Here is a 23720-nt window from a genome sequence, read left to right as displayed (position 1 = left end):
AACCATGTTTTTTTAATCAGATGAAGCCCTCCAAATGCATGTATGGTGAAATGTCTTGAGCACCAAAGAATCACATCAAGTTTCCAGAGCTCTCTTGGTTTTCTTCCTCATCTTGCTTGTCCATGTCCTGGACATATCATAATCTTCCATGTCATACATTTTTTTTGCAGTTGTTATGCAGTACCCTACAGCACAACTGATGAACAAAAGTCATGTAACTTATTTAAATCAAATCGCTTTATTGTCACAATACAATGAACACAAGTATACAGGTGGTGAAAGTCTTGGGTGCAGACTGCAGCGTGACAGTATGGATGACAAATTAATTAATTAATGAATATACATGAAATACAAATTCTGAATATATATGCAACACACATATGTAAGGGACTCAATACAGGTAGATATATGTAAACAATATATGTAAAAAAGTATGCTATACAGAGAGCATGAATTGAAAACAATAATAATCACAGTACACATACATCTCTGCAGTGCAGCACGGTATGAATTAGTGCAAACAGAATGTCAGGATGCATAATAATATTGAGTCGTCAGCGTAACTGATAAGAGTGCAGGGCATATGAGGTTGGTGGGATGGTAAATCAATAAACAATATAGTATTTTTTATTTATAATTGTTGCACTGGACTTAGCTCTCGTTGTTTAGCTGTGACGTTTATTTTACGGGCCGTAACATCTGAGCTGTCGCAGTAGAGCGGTTTGTGAATGCAGTCTTCACAGCAGATAACTGATGGGTTCAGGTAGCAGTGCTGCACTCGGTGGCCATTGAATTGATATCTTCATCAACTGGCTTCATCTTAATTCAAACTAACAGACAAAACAATAAGTCAGCAATAACAGCAATAACTATTCTAGAGAAATAGTGTTGGTAAATACAGGTTCAGGTGTCAGTACTCACCATATTCTGTCATTTCCTTCCCAAATCACAGAGATGATGCACAGCTGATTTGCTCATTCTAGGAGCTATAAAAAGATGTATATGTGAAAAACTATAACTGCTGTCTTGAAAAGTCTTTTTGAGAGATAAACATCAATGTTTTACCATACATAACTGCATTGAATTCAGACATACAAATGGAAATGTGAAACTTTTCACCTTTCTGTCTTTTCTTTTTGGGCACAAGAAGTCCATGTTCATTCCTCATTTCTTTAGGACTGGTTTGACTGATTTGCTTTGCGTTTCTGGTCTTCAGCTGTAAAACAAGAAAATATTTATTGACCACATGTTTAATCATTATTGTTGTTTAAAAATACAAATTAAGCAGTTATAATTATATACTTCAAGCTCAAGTTCCCTGGCAACTCTAGCAGGCTCCTGAGTTCAACTGTACACATCAGATTCAGCGTCTGAGAAAATGCCATCATGCAAACTCTCAGTTTCTACTTTAAAACAGAGCATAAAAGAATGTGTGAGTGAGGGAGTACAGGATAAAGATGAAGTGAAAAAGGCAGAGAAAGGCAGAATTTTGTGTATAAGTTTAAAAGAATGAGAGGAACATTTAAGAGATTTGAAAACTCGAAAAGTTAAACTAGCATTTCCATTCTCTTGCTTCTAAGACAGATGTGTTCAATAAAATCACCATAGAAAGAAAGGCAGACTATGAGGTGTGGACAGATATCATGTACTGTGGAAACAGGAAGAGACGGCACCATATTGTAAAGATTAATAAAGAATAAAATGGACTTACACTCTTACAATGGGCACAATCTGATGGGAGTTGTGGTAATGGCCAATAACAGCAGTAGGAGTAAAAGTTGTAGAATTTTGTACAAGTACGCTTGTACAATATAATATGATTATTGTATGAATTAATACAATTATACTACAACGTGCTCTTTGTTGACTGTTCTTCCTGATGGGCTATGTGAACCAAAATTTAAGAAACATCAAATGCTGAGAAAAATGTATCTGCAGTAAGGTTCAGTCAAGGTGCTCAGACGCACAGATGTACCATTGGAAGTGTTTGCCTTTGCAGCTTTTGGTCTTCTTCATAAATCTCATGACAGGCATTCCTGAAATGTAAACATGTTGAGACAGTGTGTTAAAATGATCTGTGACCAAAATATTTGATTAACACATAATATAAGGATGCGTTCATTAAAGCAAACCAGTTATAACTAAAAGTCTTCAACATTACCTGTGAAGGGTTGAACCTTTGAAGGACTTGTTCAGCCCCCTTGACAGCTTCTTCAAAATCAGCATTGGGAGCGTGGAGTTGAAGTTCCCTGTTAATTCTAGCAGAGAGAGAGAGATTTTACAAGAGATGGCTTCTTTAAAGAGCTGCTGGATTACAGGTTGTGGTGGAGTATGTAATCCGACGTAACTGTAAAACAGAAAAAACACTGAATTATAATTACTTCACAAAAAGTTATTAAAAGCGTGGCAAACTTAGTGGTTACTGTGTTTTACAAATAGTGTAGAGTAAAAACACAGTTACTGTGGTAAAATCCTGGTAAGTGTTGTGGTTATTGTGTGTTAGTAACTACAAATACCAGAGTAAAACTACGGTTAACGTGGTAAACCCATAGTAAATGTTGTGGTTATTGTGTGTTAGTAACTACAAATACCAGAGTAAAACTACGGTAAACGTGGTAAACCCATAGTAAATGTTGTGGTTATTGTGCGTTAGTAACTACAAATACCAGAATAAAACTACGGTTTTAAAGTAGGAGAAGCATGGTAAATATGTTGTAGTTACTGTGTATTGACTACACATGACGTGGTCGAGCAACAGTTTGGCTACTATTCTAAAAATATGGTAAATGTGTGGACTTTTTACATGATCACGATTATCACGCGATATTGGGTTGGTTGATTTGTTGTGCTTGCATCAGTCATGTCTCAATACATGAATCTTGTATTACTGTACATTTTAGTCACCTGTCACATTGGATTTTTCTTTACTGTTGTGTTTAAAAATATGGATACACATGAGTGTTCTAGAACAGTTTGTTCTACAATAATAATAAAAACTAAAAAAAAAAAAAACTGTAAAAAAAATAGTTAAGGAGAGATGCGCCTTCTAGTTCTTAAGATTTTATTGATTTAAAAAAAATATATATATTTTTGAAATAGCTAATTTTTTCTTATTGTGGATGACTAAATACTTGATTGGGCTACAGAACACAATAACTACGCCAATCCTTTGCTTTCTTACTCAGAGATAATATTCAATAAGAATCAATAGTATTATTGCAGTAATATTGATTTTACAGAGTCAGATTATAAAGTAAATTAAACACACAATCCTGTTTTTGTTCTGATTTAGTTAAAAAGATGTATCCATATTGTAAGTATAAGCTAATAATATGCCAAACAAACACATACAAATTGTGTAGCCAGGTGATAATTTTGATTTGGTAACACTAAAATCTAGCGGCAGTTCACATTTTTCCCCGCATAATCTCCCACATCCCAAAAAAGATTATATACCAATGAACTGCATGATATTTTTTTAAGCTTTTATGATATGTTAACTAAATGGTTTGATTCTTGGGTATGACTTGAGTGGATCCAGGGTCAACAGCACAATTTTTTAAATGATTTTCAAATAATTATTATTCTAACCATGACCGCATTTGTTTGGTCAAAAATATTATTTAATTGTAGATATATTATGAAATTTTTATCAAATTGAAAATAAAAATGTTCTGTTTGAATGCATTTCAAATGTAATTTCTTCTTGTGAAGATCAAGCTGAATTTTCAGCAGTCATTATTCCAGTCAAGAACATTGTTTATTTTAAATAGAAATAAATCATTTGACAATTTTTTTATGTATTTAGTGCATCCTTGCTGAACAAAAGTATTAATTTCTTTCAAATGAATGAATGAATAAATGAAGTCTGACCCCATCCAGACATTTGAACTGTAATTTCTGTCACCAATATTAGGATCCACCACTGATTAGACTGAAAAATATAGTTTCATGTAATTAATTTAAAAGGATATTTTTTAGCAAGTACACCATCAAAATGCAGACATAATGCTGAACTGGACTATAACATATATAGACAAATTGAACTGACAGTGCCAGAACATTGTATCCGGATCATTCTGACCCAATTTAGCTACTGAATGTAGCATATTGAATTCCATATCAGTTCATTTTAAAAACTGGCTACATAAAACTTGTTCTCTGTACGATGAATCAGTCAAGTCTTAATGTTCTATTGCTAACAAAAAAATGGGAACATGACTGCAATAACTATTCATCTCACAATCATTCCACTTGTGTAGGCTTACTCAATCAATGATATAGCCTAACTACTGTTGCTGTGATTAGCTCATATCTCTGCAGGCTCCACCACATTTGTTCATCTTTTCACAGTCTTTGTACAAGTCACAGTCAAGATATTCTAGCCAAGCCTTAGGCCTGCTTCCCCAATAGACTTTAAAAAGTGTTAGCTGGTGACAAGACATTTATTAAAACTTTCACAGAGACTGTCAGAGCACTACACCTCAACATTCTGACAGATAAATTGTGGCAGCCAAATGACTCTGAGGTCTTATTCAGTACTATCTTTACATTTTAAAAACTCTCGCCTTCTTTTCCTGTTTCAGACACACTTTCTCTCTCATATTCTTTCACAATGTGTAGTAGAGGAGGATTCTGGTACTTTAAACTATTTTCAGTCAAATTTCCTTTATATAGACAAAAGTGACATGACTCTGATTCATCAAAACAGTAGCAATTAGCAGAAGTGCAAAACTTTTGTGTCTTGTTTACAGTAATTTGACCAGTGCCAGACTCACGGAGCATTGTATTATGAATCTGCCGTATCTGTTCTTCATCATTCTAGTCTGCTGCCGATTTATGTACCTCCTCCCAAGGGACAAACTGTTTACTCTAGCAAGACAAAATCGGTTCACCCGTTTGAGTCACTCCCGCTTCAGCAAGCGACTGTTCACTTTCTGTCTCTTTGTTTTAAAGGTCTGGCACCATGAGAATTATTACTGCTCGAGCATGACTGCAAACAAGCACTGAAGTTCTCTGCAAGGCATCCGACTCCCTCCAACTTACGAATACTATCACACTGTGAGACTCTAAGGGTATCAAATCGGGAAAACAAACAAAAGAACATTACATTATATTGCATGCTGCCATATACAAACACACCAGGAGTTGAGCTGATGGCCTGCGAGCATCAGAGCCCAAAGTCGAAAGCAAAGGAGGTGCTGAGAAACCTGTTGTGAAGGTTAAAGATTGATTATGAATTCTTCAGTTGCTGAAATCAGTCTCTGTGATTGTGTGCTTCTATCACCACTATTATTGTCCACTACTGAATACAGAAGCATAAAGCATCATGTAATGAAGTTAAAATGATATTTTGAGCAAGTACATCAGCTAAATGAAGACACAGAAAAGATCACAGAATTGTACAATTGTTCATGCTAATGCATTAAAAGGCGAACAGCTTTTTCCAAAAAATTTTAATGCAAATATTTACTAATTATTTTCGCAAAATGTATATAACACTCTTTCTTTTTCTCAAACTTCTCAATACTAAAAGCAAATGTAGAATGAGTTTCCAAATGCATGCATGCAACTAAAATGATATACTGTTATATAGTAATCAACCTAAATATGTAAGTCATAACCATTCATTAAATTTATAAAATAAGAGAATCAGGGAAAAATAAATAAATAAATTATACATATCAAATTATCTTCAAAAGTCTTTTTTGTTATCCCCATCAAAACTTGCAAAATAATTTTTGTTAAGAGGCTAACAGCTATTTTCAAAAGTGCAGCCATAAATCCCAGACTACAGAGGAAGAGAAAGAAATTAGAGAGAAAATTGAGTGTTGTGGAAACAAATAATGTTTCATAAACGATACATCTGTGATATTGAGTGCATTTGTTTAATAAGACTTCTTCTGTACAACAAGCATGACAGATGGCGTGAGGGTTCTCAATGTGTCTGTTGCTTCTCTTTGCCAATAACATCAAAGAGATATGTGCAAACATCACTTTTTGTGTGAAGAGGAATTCACTACAAATTGGAGGTTGGCAAAGAAAAGAAGTGAAATTTGGAAGAGTGTCTAATTAACAACTTGTTATAGAAACCAGATACATTAATAGAGTAAATGCTCATAATGAATAACATAAGCATTGAATGTCAGGCATCAGGTTGAGCTGAACTAAGATATGTAATATGTCATATGTATTTTTTTTTTATTTACATTTGGGGATCTGATATAACTTTGGAGCTGCAGACGATTGCAGACAATATTAAACTGACACACACAGTTACCGCTAATGAGATCTCAACTAAGAGGTGACTCATAAAAACAATCATTCAATTTTGCAATTAACACTTCCCTGATTAAGATAAGTGTGCATGGGTGTGTGTGTGTGTGTGTGTGTGTGGGCATAAATTGATTACTGTAATTTGATTAAAAATAGCATAGCTTTTTGGAGACTTAACAGAAGGAGGCACACTAGGAGAGTATTACGGGTGACTTTAAAGTTCTCAATGCAATTAAAATATACACAATGACATGATATACTAATTAGCCAAGATGTTTATTGAACCAAGTCACCAAAATTGAGTTACATTACACAAGCCAAGGCCATTAGCTTTTTTTTTTTTTTTTTTTTCAACAAACTCTTAAAGTTTATGGTGTGCCTAAAAAGTGTTTCACCTTATCTTCCTTTTTTAGTGTCACCATAATGTGAACACACTTGGTAATTCAAAGTACTGATAACTCTGAAGTCAAAAGCAACATATGTTAGAGGGGATGTTATTTAGGAACATACAATTGTTGTATAATTGCATAATTTCATAGTGGTTTGTATTCATTACAATACAATATTTGAATAAATGTTATAGTGTATAGCATGTACTACTGTGTTTAAATTCTGTTCAGTTTGAAAACTACTTTCCTATCCTGGATCATGGTTTTCAGTTATCATTATGAAAATAAAGATGTTTGACTGCATTAGGAAATCAGAATCCCTTTCCCGTTGCCCCAAAACATCACAAGTAAACTGTCTTTTCTCCATGATTTGATATCTAAGAAAATATATAAGTCTTACTCTGCAAGCAAGTACAGTAAGCAATGCAGGACTGAGTAATTCAGTAACTGAGTGTGTGTATGGATGTGGGACAGTGACTTTCTATGGCACAGAAGTACTTAATTTCCCTGAGGAAATTAATTTGCTCAGCTGTAAGTAGATGGAGGGAAAAGATGAATGCCGCCTACTGTCTCTGATGTAAATACTGAAGGTACACATATATATCACACTTCTCATATAGAGACAGGTTGATTTATGTGTAGTCTTTTGTCAGTATGGAGACATAATGGATCAGACAGACAGACAGAGTGCTCCATGAACAAACCTATTTTGCTGGTTTCATTGCCCCAAAGTCAATAAGTTGCAAACAGTTATAAAGTTTATATATAATATATAGTCTAAATGTTACACAATGAGATGAATATTAAAAACCACAAAGGGAACTATCTTAAATAAATCGCAGAGTGTATTTCCTTTAATAATCCAAAAGCCAACAAATAAATAAATACATAAACACTCATACTGGCTTTATGTTGAAGAAATCAAAGTGATCCTAAGTTCCAGTTTGACCTAAAATAAATGATTACTACAGCACTCTATGGCTATGTTCATGTTCGATTTTGAGGTTGACATCCACATTTACTGTAGGAATCCTGTCTATATGAGCATGCAATGGGAGTCAAGCCCTATTTCTTTCTAGTAACCACAGCGAACATTACCAAAGTAATATGAAAGATGGCAATGTCCAAAAAACTAAAAAGTTGTATCACTTTTTGATACAACAAGAGTCAAGTCAATCCACAAGTTCACCCATCAAATCTTTATTAAATCAACAGCAGCTTTTATATCTGGGTGTAGATTGGAACATTTGAGTCAACAAATGTATACAACACAAAACTGATGCAAAACTCCAGAGTTGAAGAGCAGCTAGATCTAAACGTTCAGTTGACTTCACTGCTTTAAGTCTCTCACTGTATGAGAGGACAGAAAACTACCAGAATTGCCAGAAAATACCTGAATTGTCATTCTTGGGTGGGGGAATTGTCAATCCCTTTAAACAGCATCTATTAGATCAACGCATACTCTCAGGACTCATTACATTCTATTGTCCGTGAGCATTCTCCTTTAGTCTGTTGCTGAATGAGTCATTACAAGGGGTCACACCCAACATACCATCTCCCTAAGGAAGGTCTGACCATTTTGCATCTTTTTTCACCATTGAGAAACCTGGCGAACCCTAAGTCGATAACGTCCACAGTGGATCTCAATAGAAATGTTTTGTTCTGGCAAACACTCATCCTCAAGGGATCAAAGCTCTGACCTCTGCTCCAGGCTCTGGCGTTTGCCACTGTAACAATATAAAAGGCCAAGATGCAAACACTTCCATTTTTATTGCTTTCAAATGCATAGAGCAAAGCTTTTGTGCTACAAGGAGGGCTTACACATGTCTCCTCAAAAGCTCTCTCAAGATGCCAAGCTTCACACGATTCCAATAAGAACCCTTCCAGCTTTTCCAGTGTATTCTCACTCCTCTGTTTGATGTCTAATAATCAGGCAGTCATTAAAGCTTTTATTTGTCTCTTAGCAAAAGCCTTCAGGTAGTGGCTAAATCTAATGAATCATTCAAAGGTTTAGTAGGGATGAGAGGTTGAAGATGTTTTTCAGCATGTGCATGTAAGCTGGAGAACAGTCCAACACTCAACTTTTCACTCTCAATTTCATTCTCTCAAGGCAATACTGTTGTCTGGGCTAGCGACCAGTGCCCCTTTTGTGACCTTTGTTCCTCACCCTCCCTTTTTGTCTTCACATTCAAGATTAGTTTGGCATCTCTCATCCGAAAGATCCATATCCCCACTGATCCAACCCACTGTGAGTTGAGGTAGACAATAGGGGGGTGCAGAATAAGGTAAACACGGTCTTATTTTCTCTTCACTGCACTCATGACAACCACAGCACGTAGCTGCCCGACTCTGAAAGTCCAATGAGACCACCAACCAGCAAGGCTACAACATTCGCATCATGTTTTTGAAATCAAAATAAATTAAAAAAGACACTTTTGTCTCTAGACAATATAATTTATGACATATTGCCTTTAAATTATGTTAATACTGAAATTAAAATGTAGTTGTAAATTAATGTAATCCAATGTATTGGATGGGTTTGCTATGATAAGGACATCTTCAAGGAAAAATAAAAGAAAGGTATACTTTGTTGCAGGTTTGAAGATACACTGTAGAAAATAACCATGCATTCCAATTAGACTAACACTTGAAAAGGTCATGCCATAGAGATACGACAGTTTTTCCAAGGGATAAGAGCTTGTACATATTTGACCGAATTGCAGCTTATCTACACAGTCAAGCATGCCACGCAATTAATTAATTCAGCTATCAAGGTGAAAGGATCTCATTAATGATGTGTTCATTTTTCCATTAGGTGGTACTGTGCATCTGCTCATTGTAGTTGTTCAGTTCTTTTCTTTTCCTTCCCTTTTTTCTCAGCATGTCTCTTCTGATGGCATCTTTGCATGTAAAACTGCTGGTGAAAAGATCAAAGTTTCAGCAATTAACGAAGACTGAGTCACTCTTGGTCCCTGCGGGAATAGACATCTCACAGATGAAAGAAAATGGTATGGATCTAAACTCAGGCTAAGAGACGTAATTGTGCATTTATATGTGTTCATAACTGACCCCCTTTGCTAGCCTGTCGCTAGTCATCAATCAACCTGACTCTTCTTCGCAGCTGAGAAACACATCTCCACTTGCTACTGTATAATATCTAAATCCTCCGTTTCCCATTGGGAATTAAGCAGGTGGGCCTGCCTTTACCGGTGTAGAAGAACACGGCATCCTCAGATTTATTGCAAAAAGTGATGAATGTGCGCCAGCCTTTAAGCCACTCTAAATAGAAAGACAAAACGACATAGGTGGACATTACCTGTCCTCTCTTGATATCTGTCTATTCTTTATCTTTAAACCGTCAATTTAGTGCCAGAAATAGGAAAACCTTAAAACGCAAAAAAAAAAAGTTAAATTAAGCAACTCCAAATATTGCATTATCAATCATTTTGGACTTTATAATGATGGAGGAAAAAATCTTATTTCACTATAGACTTTCTCCAGATATTTCTCCATCAGCCATAATTGATGTATTCACATGAAAAAAACCCTCCAATAAAAGGTTTCTGTTATTGAACAAGAACATCATGTTCACCTCATGTCAGAGAAATTACAAGTTTCTAGCTTGTAAAAACCATTAAAATCTTCGTTGAACTTGTTATTACAATCGTTCTTGGCTATTTACTATATTTTGGATGGCACTTACTGAGATAATAGCATGCAAATGTGATTTTGTGCAGTAAATAATTTGCTGTATTCAACAACAAATCCAAACACATTCATGTTTGGTATTAAGAACTTTTCATTTCAATGTCCGATGTGAACAGTTTTGAAGACAGTCCCTCAGTTGTCATCTTGATAATTCCAACATGACGTGAATGCACTATAATATTTGGATGGGAGTATATATGGCCATAACATGTAAACTCCCATTAGATGAGGGGCACCTTATAACTAAATGGTTGTGAAGCTTTAAAGATACTTTCTGAGCTGGAACACATGGGTGAGACCCCACTAAAAAGCTGAACTCATGCTTGTGAAGTATCATATCAATATGTCATGTCTACAAAGCGTTCATGATCATAAATCAAAAGTTGACCTTGAGACCCTTATGTACTGGAAGTCTGTACAAAATCCCAATGAAAGTGTATTTTATTATGTATGTGCAAGGCAGATCACTAGCCTTAAATCCAAATCCATCTATGGCTAGAAGCAGGCATGTGAATTTGAAGAAGTGTACAGCATAATGCATTAAAGAAGCATGCACTATGTATTTTGAGATGTTTTTGAATGTGCGTTAAATTCCTGATGAAATCTTTAGTGATGCCACTGAAACAACCTTTTCAAAAGTGTTGAGCCTTTATGCCATTACTTATATAAATTGTTTACTTTAACAATAGAATCAGGCTCACCTTTATTATGTAGGGAAAAATATATTTTTTTCCGGCCTTACATGGACATCTCATGACAGTGTTTGTGATTCTTTTTGATTGGCTGCATTTCTATGGGCTTTAATATGGAAGCCAAAGAAACAAGTCTCATGTTGTGAGATCATTACATGCTTTACTGGTTTTGAATAGAGAAAATCTCTGAGAGGCAGCATCACACCATGAGAGCGCTTAGCAATGCATGATTACAGTGATTCAGTTGTTCAAACCAGAAGTCTATTAAAGTATTTTATGTTTACAGATATTAAAACTGGTTAACGTTACTAAACAAACCATAAAATATACAGTCTTTGGAAACTTCTGTAATGATTCTGTATCCTTCATTATTGCAGGCATTATTAGTATTATTATTAGCAGCACACATAATGTGGCTGTCAGTTGTTTAACAGAACTAGGTTTTATTTGTTCACACTAAATGGTGTCACCCATTCAAAACTAAAGTAAATAAATGTTTCTACTGTGTTAATAGCATTAAATATAGCCCTAATATTTGTATATATATTTCATGTAAATTAAAATATATATATATACTTATCCTTCATGTCAGTTTTCATTAATTACATGCAAAAATGCACTGAGCCACACAGTTTTGTTTTTCTCTGTTCAAGAATGTAAGCCAGTTGTTGCAACTGAGGGAGAAAGAAGATGCATCAAGACAAAGAGCACAAAATAAAATTAAAAATTAAAAAACACCATAATGAAAATGAAAAAAAAAGCGTGGGTAGGGAGGGCTGATTATGCAGGCTGGCATTTGCAATAGGCTTTTAATACATTTGCTCTTACGCTGACTCATTTTATTGCATTATATAACCTATATACAGTAATATAAGACATCCACTGTATTACTATATTGGATAAAGTAGTTTATAATAGTGCATTCCCAGCTGGCCTTTGGAACACCTATAACACCTGCTTTGGATGGCTTCTTCTAGTCATGTGCACCTGCCTCCTCAGCTCTGAAGAGACACCAGAGGGCAGGAGGATAAAGACATCGGCTGTAAGGGTAAGAGAACAAATGACCTCACTTGTGTATGGCTGTCCATCCTCACAGACACAAACACACACATATTCACTTACACCTGTGCTTTAGAGGAACTTGGGGATTTTCCTGGGTCTAAAAGCCACCAGATCTTGTCCTCAGAAACTGACAGGACACGGCTGCTTTTTGCAGTCTAATTGCTTCGCTTAAAGGCTATTTTACATTCCAGTTATTAAATTCTACAGCTTCATGTCCAAATCAATTTGCAATTTATAGTCTTGCAGTACTTTTAAAAGCAGACATTGAACTCTGATCCCACATCTATCCTTTAATGATGGAAATGATTGTGCTAGTTTATTGAAATACAGAGGTATTTCACCTTGAGCGGATGCTATAGTTCTGCACAGCCCACCTGGTGTCTCCCCCAGAGCAACTGTTTAATCAAATGGGAAACGTCACTCTTAAACATTGCATTGACTTCCATTCAATCTAAAAGTTGTTTAAAGACCACTAGATATTCAAATCACCAGGACTTTGTCAATTGTTGTGCTGACCTTTGAAAGTGAACATACATTTCTGAATAAAAGTGGACAAGATAGATCAACCATTTCTGTACAAATTACAGAACATGTCAAATATCAGAACTCTTTCAATGTTAAGTACACCTTCATACAGAGAATTCACAGATTTTATATCTGTCAGTAGATTATGTAAACTATTAAGTTGTATTTGTTATCACTGAACTGTTTTACTCATTGAATAAATCTACATACATTTTACATATGGTGAAATACTTGTAATATGGGGTGATTTCATTAAGATTTAATTTTTTGATTTAACGCATAATGGGCTCTTTAGGTTTCTCGACTTCCACACACTGTAGCATTGCAGTGTTTGAAGGGTGCAGTTGTTTAGAGCACTGACATCTTTAACTAGTCTTCTTCAACCCCCTGTCATTTGTGGTTAAAGCTGATCTGCTGTGAACTATCTGCTATACCTCCGTCAGAGGAGAAACTGTGATGTGCTTGCTGTATGACGCCTGAATTACAGCTTTGAAACCTTAATGTTACACTGAATGCGGAAGACATTCTCCATGGTAATTGTTCAGAATTAGAATTTTCTTTTCTTGAAATATTTTAAAATCTCTTTGTAGACACATGTGTTAAGTGCTGTTTCAGGAACTAGGCAACTAGGGCATTTTGTAAACACAAATGGAAACTGGAGCCAGATTATTTCAAATCAAAATCTTGTCATGAATTTTGGTACGAGCAGTCAGATGGATTTAAATATTATACAAATTTAGTTTGTGATTTTGTATGAGATTTCTTTTAGGTTTTGCTTCAATATAGATCCATTGTATTGCTCAATAAACATTGGCATTTATTTTTAATGAATGTTACAGGAACAATAATATTAATCTAACAACTCACACTTGTGTGTTTTTGAGTGTATGTGTGTGTGTGTGTGTGTGTGTGTGTGTATATGTATATATATATATATATATATATATATATATTTATATTCATGATGTTGGTTTATGCTGGCCCTTTGCTGGTTTAAGATGGTTCTTTGCTGGTTTATGCTCATCCTTTTGCTGGTTTATGCTGGTCCTTTTGCTGGTTTAAGCTGGTCCTTTACAGTTAGGGTTAACCCATAAACCAGCAAAGGACAAGCATAAACAAGCATCCCAGCATCAAAACATACCTAACCAACATATGCTGTTTTTTCAACAGGGTCTCTATCCTGGAATTAGTGCCTACTTAGACATGATCACAAATAAAGCTACTGTATATAGGGAGAGAGAGAGAGAGAGAGAGAGAGAGAGAGAGAGAACAATACAAGTTACATACATATGTATTTATTTATTTATTTTTAAATTGACAACTGGGCAAAGGCCATCACAGATGGTTTGTATGTAGCATCATACCTTACATGTTTAAAATCGCTTAAAAGTTCTGTCCACTGTAGTAGACAGCATGCATCAGAGGGTAAGACAACAGAAGTCATCACTGATAATAAGTGACGCTACATAGTTGTCATTTGCTAAAAAAAAGAGCAGGATGTTGTAGTACAGGGCACTCTGCAGGCTGCATCATTGAATAGCTTAGCCAGCATCAAATCCATCAAGTCAAGGGATTTACAAGAGATGATGAAGTGTCATTATCTCGCTCTCCTCATTACCAGGTCCTCATCAGTGGCAGCTTGTGCGTATATTAATTAATGAGAGAGGAAGAGTAGAATAGGGAACACACTGATTTCTCAATTTACATTCCAGGGTTTTTTCTTCATATTTTGGGACTCTGGTTCATAATGAGCCACCATTTCTTTAAAAACAAATATAATTATTGTCATTTTCCAGAAGTACATTTTAGACACATGCCAGTATTTTACCACGTCAATTCAATAAACCACAACACACAATGAATGTCATGGCAACTATGTCATTAGGCCTTGTAGCTAAACACTGACAATCAAATGAGACCCAGGAAAACACTGTTTCAATAATGCAAAATGATAGTTAAAGGCAGTTCATCATTGAATTCAGTGATGTCATCTATGCTCAGTTAATTAGTGTCTGTGCATTTATTTGCAATCAAGTCAACGATATCGATGTAGATGAAGTGACCCCAACTAAGCAAGCCAGAGGCGACAGCGGCAAGGAACCGAAACTCCATCGGTGGCAGAATGGAGAAAAAAACCTTGGGAGAAACCAGGCTCAGTTGGGGGGGCCAGTTCTCCTATGACCAGACGAAATCAGTAGTTCAATTCCAGGCTGCAGCAAAGTCAGATTGTGCAGTAGAATCATCCGTTTCCTGTGGTCTTGCCCTGATCTTGACTGGTCCTCTGAGACAAGGTCTTTACAGGGGATCTGTATGTGGGGCTCTAGTTGTCCTGGTCTCCGCTGTCTTTCAGGGCAGTAGAGGTCCTTTCTAGGTGCTGATCCACCATCTGGTCTGGATACGAACTGGATCCGGGTGACTGCAGTGACCCTCTGATCTGGATAGAGACTGGATCTGGTGGCTACGGTGACCTCGGAATAAGAGAGAAACAGACAAATATTAGCGTAGATGCCATTCTTCTAATAATGTTGCAAGTACATAGGGTGTTATGTGAAGTGTTCCCAGTTCCGGTTTACCTAATTAATGCAGCATAAAATCCTTTAACGGATTTGGATAATAAAAGCATACTAGTACGTTATGTGTAAGCCAGGTTAAATAGATGGGTCTTTAATCTAGATTTGAGAGTGTGTCTGCCTCCCGAACAATGTTAGGTAGGTTATTCCAGAGTTTAGGCGCCAAATAGGAAAAGGTTCTGCTGCCCGCAGTTGATTTTGATATTCTAGGTATTATCAAATTGCCTGAGTTTTGAGAACGTGGCAGACGTAGAAGATTATAATGTAAAAGGAGCTCATTCAAATACTGAGGTGCTAAACCATTCAGGGCTTTATAAGTAATAAGCAATATTTTAAAATCTATACAATGTTTGATAGGGAGCCAGTGCAGTGTGGAAAGGACCGGGCTAATATTGTCATACTTCCTGGTTCTAGTAAGAACTCTTGCAGCAGGATTTTGGACTAGCTGTAGTTTGTTTACTAAGCTTGCAGAACAACCACCCAATAAAGCATTACAATAATCTAACCTTGAGGTCATAAATGCATGGATTAACATTTCTGCATTTGACATTGAGAGCATAGGCCGTAATTTAGATATATTTTTGAGATGGAATAATGCAGTTTTACAAATGCTAGAAACGTGGCTTTCTAAGGAAAGATTGCGATCAAATAGCACACCTAGGTTCCTAACTGATGACGAAGAATTGACAGAGCAACCATCAAGTCTTAGACAGTGTTCTAGGTTATTACAAGCAGAGTTTTTAGGTCCTATAATTAACACCTCTGGTTTTTTTTCAGAATTTAGCAGTAAGAAATTACTCGTCATCCAGTTTTTTAAATCGACCATGCATTCCTTTAGTTTTTCAAATTGGTGTGTATCACCGGGCTGTGAAGAAATATAGAGCTGAGTATCATCAGCATAACAGTGAAAGCTAACACCATGTTTCCTGATGATATCTCCCAAGGGTAACATATTAAGCGTGAAGAGTAGCGGCCCTAGTACTGAGCCTTGAGGTACTCCATACTGCACTTGTGATCGATATGATACATCTTCATTCACTGCTACGAACTGATGGCGGTCATATAAGTACGATTTAAACCATGCTAATGCACTTCCATTAATGCCAACAAAGTGTTCAAGTCTATGCAAAAGAATGTTGTGGTCAATTGTGTCAAACGCAGCACTAAGATCCAATAAAACTAATAGAGAAATACACCCACGATCAGAAGATAAGAGCAGATCATTTGTAACTCTAAGGAGAGCAGTCTCAGTACTATGATACGGTCTAAATCCTGACTGGAAATCCTCACATATACCATATTTCTCTAAGAAGGAATATAATTGTGAGGATACCACCGTTTCTAGTATCTTGGACAGAAAAGGGAGATTCGAGATTGGTCTATAATTAACTAGTTCTTTGGGGTCAAGTTGTGGTTTTTTGATGAGAGGCTTAATAACAGCCAGTTTGAAGGTTTTGGGGACATATCCTAATGACAATGAGGAATTAATAATAGTCAGAAGAGGATCTATGACTTCAGGAAGCACCTCTTTTAGGAGCTTAGATGGTATAGGGTCTAACATACATGTTGTTGGTTTAGATGATTATACAGAAGTTTATACAATTCTTCCTCTCCTATAGTAGAGAATGAGTGGAACTGTTCCTCAGGGGGTCTATAGTGCACTGTCTGATGCGATACTGTAGCTGACGGCTGAATGGTTGCAATTTTATTTCTAATAGTATCGATTTTAGAAGTAAAGTAGTTCATAAGGTCATTACTGCTGTGGTGTTGGGAAATGTCAACACTTGTTGAGGCTTTATTTTTCGTTAATTTAGCCACTGTATTGAATAAATACCTGGGGTTATGTTTGTTTTCTTCTAAAAGAGAAGAAAAGTAATCGGATCTAGCAATTTTAATGCTTTTCTGTAGGATAGGTTACTTTCCTGCCAAGCGATACGAAATACCTCTAGTTTTGTTTTCCTCCAGCTGCACTCCATTTTTCGGGCTGCTCTCTTTAGGGTGCGACTATGCTCATTATACCATGATGTCAAACTGTTTTCCTTAACCTTCCTTAAGCGTAGAGGAGAAACTGTATTTAAACTGCTAGAAAAGAGAGCATCCATAGTTTCTGTTACATCATCAAGTTGTTCTGAGGTTTTGGATATGCTAAATAATTTGGATACATCAGGAAGATAACTTAAAAAGCAGTCTTTTGTGGTAGAAGTGATGGTTCTTCCATACTTGTAACGAGAAGTAGAACTTACAATTTTGGCTATATGAAGTTTGCACAAAACTAAATAATGATCTGAGATATCATCACTTGGCTGCATAATTTCAACACTATCAACATCAATTCCATATGGCAGTATTAAATCTAGAGTATGACAATGAGTAGGTCCTGAAACATGTTGTCTAACCCCAATAGAGTTCAGAATGTCTATAAATGCTGATCCCAATGCATCTTTTTCATTATCAACATGGATATTAAAATCACCAACTATTAAAACTTTATCTGCAGCCAGAACTAACTCGGATGTAAAATCACCAAACTCTTTAATAAAGTCTGTATGGTGCCCTGGTGGCCTGTATACAGTAGCCAGTACAAACATAACAGGGGATTTATCATTAACATTTGTTTCTCTGGATAATGTTATATGAAGCACCATTACTTCAAACGAGTTATACTTGAAACCTATCCTCTGAGAAATCCTGAAAACTTCTCGGGTTACTTGACTGTAACCCTGTTCCCTGAAAAAGCGGGAACGAGATGCTGCCCTCAATAGCGCTAATGAGAACATTCTTTGTTCGACTGGTTGTGAAGCACGTGTGTCAAACACGCCAAGAATTGGCTTAAATAACCTCGGTAGGTTACGTCAAATATTACACGCACCTGAAGGTTATAAATAGACGTGACACAGAAACACCCTCAGGTTAATATTTGTCTGAAAGGACGTGCGGCATTGAGGCGCAGCATCTTGTTCCCGCTTTTTCAGGGAACAGGGTTACAGTCAAGTAACCCGAGACGTTCCCTTATCAAAAGCTACTCTCGATGCTGCGCTCAATAGCGCTAATGGTTTTTCTCATGGCCATTACCTCTCTAAAGAGAATTGGGGATTTACAGGCTTTGTCAGTCCTGCCATCCTGCTTAGATTTTGCCCCTGGGCGAGTTAAAGTTATTTTGCATCCTCACCCTGGTAATTTTCGCCCCCGAAAGTGAACCTCAGGAACTTCCTGTGTTGTCGCAAGATCTCGATGTGAAAATATGCATCCTTGAGATCGATAGTCACGAACCAATCGCCTGACTGGATCTGAGACACAATCATCTTGATTGTCAGCATTTTTTTCATTTTGAACTTGTATTTTCTGAGGTAGCGGTTCAACCCGCGAAGATCTTGGACGCAACCCCCCATCTTTTTTGGGAACAAGAAAATACCGGCTGTAATAGCCTGACTGTCTGTCTGGCAGGGGAACATGTTCTATGGCCCCTTTTTCCAGTAGAGTTTGCAATTCCTGTGTCAACAAATGCGCTCGTTCCGGTTTCACGGAAGTGGAGACCACGCCGTTGAAACGCGGAGGACGACACGCAAACTGAATCCTGTAGCCTTTCTCTACAGTCCTTTCTACCCATGGGGAGACATTTGGCAGTAGCTTCCACACTGCCAGCTTCTCCGAAAGGGGCACTAATTTTGACACTTCATTTTGCTGGGGGGATGTTAGATGTCCGGTGTCCTGAAACATGGCAGGAGGCAACCGAGCATTTAACATTTCGCTGGAGGCCGCTGCTCCCTGAAACACCGGTGGTGGCGGAGATAAAACAACGGGCCCTTGAGGGTGCCAGGAAGGAGTCTTTATTCTCTGTTGGAACTTTATGCGCCCCTCCCGGAGAGGGCACACCCTCACGGTACTGGGCGCGCCAGCCTCAGGACTTCTTTTTGCCGGAGATGATGCAGGTCCGGTCTTTAAGAGGCGGGCTTAGAAGTGCAGCGAGCCGCTCCCCATTCTCTTCGAGGGGGGGCACGACTTGCCACACTCTCCTTCTGGGCTTCTCGCCTCAGAGAAACTGAACTTGGTCGGGACTGGGTGGCCGACAGTCCCGACGCTTGAGCACGGCAGGGGAGGAACCTCACAAACGCTTCCTCATAGCGTTTCGCCTCCCGAAACCTAGTGGCGACAGTGTTGACGGCATTGCCAAATAGGCAGGAAGGCGAGACAGGGGCATCGAGAAGGAAAGCTCGATCCGTCTCCTTGATGCCTGTGAGGTTCAGCCAAAGATGTCTCTCCGTGGAGACCATAGCAGCCATAGAACGGCCGATGGCACGGGCCGTCTGCTTAGTCGCGCGCAGAGACAGATCTGTGGCTCGGCGAAGTTTAAAAACGCCTCTTCATCGATGGACCCACCTGTGCTCAAGTCTTTAAGCAGATCAGCCTGGTACGCCTGCACCGTATTACGACCGTACTAGCTCAACGTGGAGATCACCGAAAACGGGAGAGACCATCGCTGAGGCACCTCCCCTTTGCCACCCGACAGAAATCTGTTGTCTAATTTTGAGTGTTTGGGGGTCTCTTGCTCCTGTGGCCAGTCTATCTTTAAACGATCGACTGCACGAGTTACCACCTCGAGTAGCTCCTCATACGCTTTATCATCGCGGGAGGAGCGCTCTGAGGTGGCACTTTCCATCTCAACAGAGGCAACAGATGAAGTCTCCTCGGGCCGTTCAGAAGAAGCGCCGGGGCGCGCTTGAGAAACGGACGTGAGGGCTTCATGATCTGGCAAAAGAGCGCTAGAGAAAGGGGCGGAGTCATGCCACGCGCCTCGGGCAGATCGACCCCCAAGATCTTAATGAGGGAGAATCTGCCGGCTCGTAATTTTTGAAAAACGCGAGCCGCGCGTGAAGCACTTTAATAGATAACATGTCACAGTGCTCGCATTCTCCCTCGAGCCCGAGGGCAGCGTGCTCTTCCCCCAAACACTCAAAACAGAATCTGTGAGGATCATCCTCTGAGATGAGCCTTTGACACGGAGGCACGCATCTCTTATTTGATTCTGTCATTCTCTCTTCTTTTTTTTCTTTCTTTTAATATTTTACTGCAATGCAGTGTTTTATTTATATTTTCTTATTTACTCAGCTCTAACAAACACACACACAATGCGGTCCTTGAAGACAAAAAGAAACCTGAGGGTGTTTCCGTGTCACGTCTATTTGTAACCTTCAGGTGCGTGTAATATGTGACGTCACCTACCGAGGTTATTTAAGCCAATTCTTGGCGTGTTTGACACACGTGCTTCACAACCGGTTGAACAAAGAATGTTCTCATTAGCGCTATTGAGCGCAGCATCGAGAGTACCTTTTGATAAGGGAACGTTGTTATAAATTGAAGCAACAATATTGCCCCATCCAATTTATATGATAAATGCTAACAACAGAGCAATTCTGGGGAAAAAACTGTAGCATTAACCCCTGTCTACACAGGTGGCTTGTAAGTCCTCTGGGTGTTCAAAACTCCAAGAATTGCTCATCTGCTTTGGTGCACCAAAAGGGATATGTAGCAGCCCAGACTCTAAAGGGTACAGAGGTATTAAAGTTCAAATAAAATTAGTGGTATTCAGGAGGAAATGCTTTGAGGTGCATAACAGTGTATCCTACTGTGATACAGTAGATATGAATGTGCAGAGAAGAGTGCCAATTTTCCTTGTAGAAAGATGAAAGAAAGAAAAGAAATGTAAGGTTATTTTGAGTGATTAAGAGTGATTATGGTGTTATGATTAAATGCATAAGAAAAGCAAAAACAATTCTGTATTTTGCTAAAAACCTTTCGTGTGTTTTTAAACAAAAGCTAATTTATGTTTGGAACATGACACAGATGGTTTAGCAAAAAGATTCCTATTTAAGCTTAACATTTTCCAAGTGAAATCATCAGCATAAAGCAGTGGTTCTCAACCCTTGGGGAGCATGGCATCACAAATTCAAATGCGACCCAACATGCTGAAAACAATTTTGAAAAATATCTCTCAGTTTTACAATTTATTTTAGTTTTACATTAATTTAAAAATAGACTAAACAAATATAAGCTATAATGTTTTTTATGTAAAATTCGTGGCCTAGTGGTTAGAGAGTTTGACTCCTAAGGTTGTGGGTTTGAATCTCGGGCCGGCAATACAATGACTGAGGTGCCCTTGAGCAAGGCACCGAACCCCCAACTGCTCCCCAGGCGCCGCAGCATAAATGGCTGCCCACTGCTATGTGTGCACTTTGGATGGGTTAAATGCAGAGCAAGAATTCTGAGTATGGGTCATGTCACTTTCACAAATAATTTTGGTTTTCATATATTATTCTCAGACATGAGCAGAACTGTACTCACGTAATTAACTAGCACACACTTTGGCAGAAATCAATTCAAATAGTCATCTGCATCTAATAATTTTGTAAAATTGAGCATCAGAATGGAGAACTTTGTTATCAAGGGAGAAAAAAAAACAAATGTGGAAAATGCCAGTTGTTTTGCCAGGCCACTCACTTGTGTCACGGTTCGTGAATGCACCGTCTCCAGCTGTAGTCATGTTATGTCATGTTGATTGGTTCATGTGGGTGTTGCCACTGATCGCCTGATCAACGGCAGGTGCATCTCATTCCAACCGCCTATTTAACGCCCTGTCTTTCGTCTCCTGTTTGTTAGATCGTTGTTTGAGGTCCATGTGTTGATGTCTGTTCGTGCTCCTGTTTTCCTGTCCTTGCCCTATTTCGGTCTCCTTTGGATTATCACAGTCACTCACGGATTATCACCACGGATCACCGATCTACCACCACCGTCATCGCTACCAACGCACTCAAATCACCTACCCACCTGTCTGTGCTGCCATCGTGGTTCCTGGGTCACTCACCAGCATTCATCCATCACAACTCCTGTCAATAAACTACCTTTACTTGCATCTGCCTCCTGTCCTCCATTGTTAGCGTCACAACTTGAAGATGTTCATGCAAAAGGAAACACCCATACTACACAGCAATCTGTCACGGCTTACGCTGCTGGAAGGAACACGGACCCGAGGGATAAACGAAACAAGGATTTATTAAATCAAACATAGGCAAGGTGAGTAGCAAATAACAGGTGGCAAGTGGCAAGTGGCAAGTAACAGGTAACAAGTGGACAAGTAGACAAGTAGACGAGTGGACAAGTAACTAGGAACGAGTAGACCCGACAAAACAGAACTGAAAGGACAAGGCATTTATACAAGGGATAATAGGCAAAACACAGGTGGATGGAATGACTAAATCAACAGGGACATGGAACACATGCGGAAAAGACTAGACACACCTGGGAACTAATCAAACCACATAGAGACAGAAACTGGGTCACAGGGGCAAAAACACACAAAATGAGTCCAGGTGTGTGACAGTACTCCCCCCTCCCGGTAGGTGCGTCCTCGCACCGTAGAAACAACAAAGGGAGGCGTGGGTGGGAACTTGGGAGGAGGTTCCGGTGGAGGACAGCCTCCCAGGAGGGGGCCAGCAGATAGGGACTACAGAGGAAGGAGCCAGGGAGGAGATGACGGAGGGAGGAGCCAGGGAGGAGACAGGAAGGATCTGAAGCAAGAGGTACCCATCAGGACCCAGGCCACAGCCATAACGGCCCAAGGTGGGGCCGACGGTGGAAGGAGCCATGGAGGAGGAATGGTCACCGACTCCAGGGACTCGACCCACGGCAACGGAGCAAGTGGAGGAGGAGCCGGAGGTCCTAGGCGGAACTGATGGCTCTGGTGACTGACGCGGCGATGTGGATCCGGAAGGCCGCGGTGAGGCCAGAGTGACCGAGGACTGAGGTGTAGCCGAGGGGATGAAGGAGCCTGACGGAGCCGGAGGGACGGAGGGATGAGGCGAAGCCGGAGGAGTGGAGTCCCGAGGCATAGGATGGATGACGCCAGACCAAGGCGGAGCCGGAGGGACGAGGGAGCCAGGCAGAGCCTGCGGACTGCCGGGCCACGGCGGAGAGGAAGGAGCTAGGAGCCATGGTGGAGCCGACGGGTCAACGGGCCGAGGCGGAGTCCAGGCCTCAGAGGCTGGAGGCGGAGGTGAGGGAGACGCCGACCAAGGCGTCGCTGGAGGATGGCGGTCCCGCTGAGCTCGCACCACAATGATGGTAGGCTGAGGGCGAGCAGAGGGGCAGCCAGACGACAGCGGAGGAGGAGGCAGGAGTGGGTGGGAGGGTGGGAATTTTGGAGGAGCAGGCATTGGAGTAAGCTCTGGGGCTGGAGCCCTTCCTGGGCTTAACGGAGGATCAGGAGCCCGTCCTGGGCTTAACGGAGGATCAGGAGCCCGACCTGGGCTTAACGGGGGTTCAGGAGCCCGTCCTCGGCTTAACGGAAGATCAGGAGCCCTTCCTGGGCTTAACGGAAGATCAGGAGCCCGTCCTGGGCTTACAGGAGGATCAGGAGCCCGTCCTGGGCTTAACGGAAGATCAGGAGCCCTTCCTGGGCTTAACAGAGGATCAGGAGCCCGTCCTGGGCTTACAGGAGGATCAGG

The 23720-nt window shown here is 39.4% G+C and overlaps 1 long non-coding RNA gene across 5 annotated transcripts; it reads right to left on the bottom strand.

Moving 5' to 3' along the window:
- Positions 1 to 658: 658 nt before the first annotated feature.
- Positions 659 to 2331, bottom strand: LOC132114821 (uncharacterized). Of its 5 annotated transcripts, none has more exons than XR_009425365.1 (5): positions 1976 to 2137; positions 1303 to 1406; positions 1120 to 1216; positions 922 to 986; positions 659 to 819 (listed from the first exon to the last, which is right to left on the bottom strand). It is a non-coding gene; the product is annotated as an uncharacterized LOC132114821 (long non-coding RNA). The 5 variants fall into 5 exon arrangements; XR_009425363.1 differs by having other exon boundaries at positions 1303 to 1403; positions 1976 to 2136; XR_009425366.1 differs by having other exon boundaries at positions 1303 to 1370; positions 1976 to 2134.
- Positions 2332 to 23720: the final 21389 nt, after the last annotated feature.

This window comes from Carassius carassius, chromosome 3 (genome assembly GCF_963082965.1).
Source record: "Carassius carassius chromosome 3, fCarCar2.1, whole genome shotgun sequence".
NCBI lineage: Eukaryota > Metazoa > Chordata > Actinopteri > Cypriniformes > Cyprinidae > Carassius > Carassius carassius.
This window is presented reverse-complemented; position numbering and strand designations above follow the sequence as displayed.